This window comes from Urocitellus parryii, chromosome 7 (assembly GCF_045843805.1).
Source record: "Urocitellus parryii isolate mUroPar1 chromosome 7, mUroPar1.hap1, whole genome shotgun sequence".
Taxonomy (NCBI): domain Eukaryota; kingdom Metazoa; phylum Chordata; class Mammalia; order Rodentia; family Sciuridae; genus Urocitellus; species Urocitellus parryii.
Window position 1 is genome coordinate 124300629 of NC_135537.1, and position 5750 is coordinate 124306378.

Consider the following 5750-nt stretch of genomic DNA (forward strand, 5'->3'; position numbering starts at 1 on the left):
AAGACCTCTGGCACAATTGGAAGAGCTTCATCAATTAATAGTTATCTTTTGGACTATTAGCTGCTGTCCAGGTCAAAGTGAGAAGAGTGGATTTTATTTTGCTTTGTGTTCCATTAATCTTAGTGCATATAGCTAGTATTCTAGGCTTCAGCAGCACTTAGGAGTATATTTGACGTGTCAAAGGAACTCCCTACAGTAAGCAAAGCTGGTGATTGATAAAACGTCATTGCAACAACAAGTATAGTGAATGTCATTGCCTTCAGATGTCTGACGATTGTAAGATGCCAGTAACTCCCTTGGGACCATTCAGGGAAATTCAAGTGCTCTGTCCCCCGATGTTTCTTCTACATTTTATCTGTGTGAATCAGTCTTTCTTGATGAAGCAAGTTAACCATGGCAAGGCTTAAGATGATTCATTATATTGGTTCAACTATTTTAAGGGGTTTGGGTAATCATGAAGCTGGTAGACTGTTATCTCTGTGTACACAGAGAACGTGGCAATGAGACATAGATCTATGAAGAAAGAATGGAAAGTGTCCAGTCATACCTAAAGAACACTCCCAGGTCACAGAGTGAAAATACATGGAATCATCTATGCAAAGTACAGAACTGGCTCTCTCCTACCATGAAACACAACCTGTTCTGGTTGGATTAGTCCTTACTGGTCTCACCTGTTTTGCTTGGTCTCTTCATACTCCACCATTTAACATTTCAAATTGACCCAGTGTCCAGAGTGACTTTGTAAACCCATGGACCTGAATGGAGGGCTGAGATTCTGAGAATGAGATTCCAATCTTAAGAGAGGGGACATTTTCTTGTCAAATCTCTGCTCTCAAAACAAGCTCTGGAATGGAGTTCCTCTTTAGCGCCTATCAATCCATCTCCAGCTGTGATTTATTACCCTCCCAAGAGGGGCCACACTTCTTTTGTGTTGATGTGATCACTCCAGAGAGTTTATATATATATATCCTTCCATTGTCTAAAAGCCAACTTTGGATCCCCAAACACCTATATTTATACTACTCCACAGCTGGAAGTGGCTGAGGGTAGGCATTCATGAGAACATCTTGAAAAAGTGACATGGAAGTTTCAAAAAGGCCAAGTGATCTATCCAAGAGTCCAAGTGACGATTTTTGCTGGTGGCAGAAGACCCCCACCCCATGTTCTTCTGCTGTCCCTGATAGTTTTTATTTTATTATTTCAATTTAAAAATCATTCTTTACAAACAGGAAAATTTCAAACATAAGGGTAGATAAAATAGCATGGGAAATGAATGCTCAATATTTCAATTTAATAACTAACAATAATAGTTGGTCAGTCTCAGTTAACCTTGCTGATCCATGTGGGTCGGCCTGGAGATCATAGTTACTCTTATTTCTGAAGAAGTTCAGATCATAAAATCTCACTATATGGCACCTTAGACTACTTTGAAAAAGTGGCTAATGCAGAAAAGGAATTTTTGACCTTCCCCAAGAACCCTCATCTAAGACGTACTCTCCCTGTTCCTGGGGGAAAGAAGCATCCTTACCACTGTAGGTACTGGTACATGGAAGAATCCGAGCATTAAGCCTGGGCAGTTTATTACCATCAGATCCTACCCTGTTTGGAGAGCTCTTTTTCTTCATAACTCTCCGTTCTTCATCAGCTGTGGCATAAGAGTTCAGTCAGTCCACATATCTAGAGTTTCTGCAAATGGGTTCACCAACTGGGATTGAACACAGTAAGGAAAAAATTGTACCTGTATGGGACATGTACAGACTTTTTCTGTCTCATTATTCCGTAAATAATACAGTACAGCTATTTCCCTACTACTTACACTGTATCAGGCACTGTAAGCAATCTAGAGATGATTTAAAGTATACAGGAGGCTATGCAAAAGTTATACACAAATACTGCACCTTATTATATGAGGGGCAGGAACAGCCATGGATTGTGGTATCTTCAAAGGGTCCTGGAACAAGTCCTAGATCCCAAGGTGTTGAGAAAAGGATGACTATATTCACAATTCCTTGTTCCCTTGGCACTTTAGTTCCTTGTAAAGGCTCTCATGCCAATAAAACTAGGATATCTTTGCCTTTCTCGTGTTAGTCTGCCTGTTGTTCTAGGGACATAGAACTTAGGATGGAAAGAAGGAACGATATTTTTCCTTCCCTCCATTTCATCTATATCCAAACCCAATTTCCCCTCTCCTGGACAAATTTAAAGCAAATCCTAGACATTAAATTATTTCATTTATAACAATTGTGTTTATGTAAAAAAAAAATACTCAAAAAGCCCTCATAGCCACATAACCGTCATACTACTATCACACTTAAATATTCACAATATTTCTTTGGTATTACCAAATATATGATTTTCAACTGTCACACAGGCATTATTTTTCACAATATTTCAGAACTACTATTTTAAAGTCATAAGAAATGTAAGACATTGTGCATCTGGAAATTACAATCTGGCTGAATGACTTCAAAATAAAAGACTACCAAGAATAGTGTTCTAGCTGATAGATATTTTACAAAATCAGAGAGTAGGGTTGATACTCAGTCTTATGCTTAGGAAAAAGAAAAAGGAGAGGAAAGTAAAATTTTACCTGGGACTTGAAAATTAGGACTCAAACAAGCAGAATTTGAAATAGAAAAATTTGGAATAGGAAGAGATGTGCCTCAAACCTCAGATACAAATATGTATTAGAGACATGAATTGGTGAATAACATAATCATGACAGCAGAGGTTTCGTACCTTTATAACAAAATAATGAATGACAACATGAGATATTTAGGTTGTGTCTGATTCTGAAAGGTCTTCGGTATGAAGCTCAAGAGTTTTCAGTTTATCTTTGCATCCGAAGGCCCTTGAACTATTATAAAAGCAATTTGGCTTCATGGGTAGTGGCAAAACAAGAATGTAACATTTTGTCATTATACAAAATGAATCGAAGTGAAAGTAAGACCCATCTATCTTCATACCACCATCAGAAAATATAATTAAGGAGAAAAGTATCATTTAAATGATCGCCACTCACACACTGAAGATATTAAGATTTTTTTTTTCCAGGGATATTCTAACATCATTTGTCAACAGGCATCAAATTAAATTGGAAGGAAAAAAAAAAAAAGAACATGACCAGCTTGTGTCTCCAGTAAAGATATTTGAAGTTGTTTATTGAACTGGAATTCAATCTCCATAATTCTGTGGCTCCCTCTTTTCATCCATAATAATTCATCTCTATAATTAAAGCCTAATGAACCAAACAATTTCTCTCTTCATAATCAAGTTCAGCTGTGTGAGTGTCCAACATTAAAACAGAATCTTTGCAGTAATCGGATTTAGCGCTCCTCCTATAAGAAGAAAAAAAATCTTTTTCTCTTGAAATTTTACATTCATTCTCATTAATTAGATTTATTTCCTTAAGAATGCCAGGAGGTCATGAAGAGTAGCAATAGGGATTCCTCATCACCCCAGAGCTACAGCAAAGCTACATTGTTATTAAATTAATTAATTGATGCTACTTGGAATCTAAGAATGTGCTGTGTCATTGGTTATCTATCCAATTCCTTTGTTTCATGATTTGTCATTTAATAATGCTCTTGTTCTTGGGAAGAGAGGATAGATAAGCAAGACGAAATTTCTACCCTAGAGTCTTCATTTAAAATTTAACTATCTCTTGGAAAATGAAGGCGTTAAGCCATTATCATCTAATGTCTTTGAATTTGATTAGCTGATATCCAGCTGGGACCAAAAAGAAGATTCAGAAGAGGGGCCTGTTGGAATGGAGGAGAATTTAGAGTAGAGCAAAAAGGATAACTTTGTCAGTCCCTGCATCCTTGAAAAATCAAGCCAGAGAGTCCTTACCTTAAAATAAATCACATCCTCCGTGTCCACAAACACCAGACACTGCCAACCCCAAGAAATGACCACTGCTGTGGAACACTATGAATTGCTAAGAACAATTCTAAGAAATATATCTTCTACAGATTGTAATTAAAATCTTTTTCTATTTTTTATTCGTACAATGGTTGTACACCTTACACTGTGATTTTTGATCCATGTATATATTACATAATCATCAAATCATGGTACTTAGCTTATCTGTCACCATTCAGCATTTATCATTTCTTTGTGGTGAGAACATTGGAAATCCTCTTCTGGCTATTTTAAATACATAAAACATTGTTGTTAATAGTTATCCTATAGAGCAATAGAAGACGGGAACCTATTTATGTTAACTGTGATATTGCACCTGTTGATCAATCTCCTCCATCTCACCATCCCTAAGCCCCTCCCCAGCCTCTCTTAGACACAATTCTACTCTCAACTTTTGTGAAATCAAATGCTTTCAATTCCACGTGTAAGTGAGATCATGTGCCTGGCTTATTCAAAAATAATGCCTGGCTTTGTTTACCACAATACCCTCCAGGTTCATCCCAGTTGTTGCAAATACAGTATTTCAACATTTTTGTGACTGAGTAGTATTCCATTGTATATACAAAATATACCGCATTTTCTTTATGCATTCATCCATTGATGGACACTGACATTGGGCTCTTTTCTTAGATATTTGAACAGTGTTGCAATAAACATGGAAATGCAGAAGTCTCTTCAACATACTAACTCTATTTTCTTGAATACACATCCAGTAGTGGGATTGTTGGATGATATGGAAGCTCCATTTCTAATACTCTGAGTATTCTCATGTTGTTTTCCACAGTGGCTGTCCCAGGATATGGTCTCACCAACAGTATAGGAGAGCTCTACATAATAATATATTTTCTACTAGTATATTTTTCTTTTTTATTGATTTTTTAAAAATAAATGATAGCGGGATGCATTATAATTCTTATTACACATATACAGCACAATTTTTCATATCTCTGGTTGTATATAAAGTATGTTGACACCCAATTCGTGTCTTCATACATGTACTTTGGATAATGATGTCTATCACATTCTACCATCCTTGCTAATCCCCTCCCTCTTCCCTTTCCCTCTCACCCCTCTGTCCTATCTAGAATTTATCTATTCCTCCCATGCTCACCCTCCCTACCCCACTATGAGTCAGCCTCCTTATAGCAGAGAAAACATTTGGCATTTGTTTTTTGGGGATTGGTTAACTTCACTTATCTTCTCCAACACCATTCATTTACCTGCAAATGCCAAGATTTTATTCTCTTTTAGCGCTGAGTAAAATTCCATTGTGTACATATGCCACATTTTTTTTTTATCCATTCATCCCTGAAGGACATTTAGGTTGGCTCCACAGTTTAGCTATTGTAAATTGTGCTGCTATAAACACTAATGTGGCTGTGTTCCTGTAATATGCTGTTTTTAAGTCCTTTGGGTATAGACCAAGGAGAGGAATAGCTGGACCAATTGGTGGTTACATTCCCAGTTTTCCAAGGAATCTCCATACTGCTTTCCATATTGGCTGCACCAATTTGCAGTCCCATCAGCAATGTATGAGTGTACCTTTTCCCCCACATCCTTGCTAACACTTATTGTTGTTTGTCTTGGTAATAGCTGCCATTCTGACTGGAGTGAGATGAAATCTTAGAGTACTTTTGATTTGCATTTCTTTGATTGCTAGAGATGATGAACATTTTTTCATATATGTTGATGGATTGTATATCCTCTTCTGAGAAGTGTCTGTTCAGGTCCTTGGCCCATTTGTTGATGGGGTTATTTGTTTTTTTAGTGCTTAGCTTTTTGAGTTCTTTATATACCCTAGAGATTATTGTTCTATCTGATGTGTG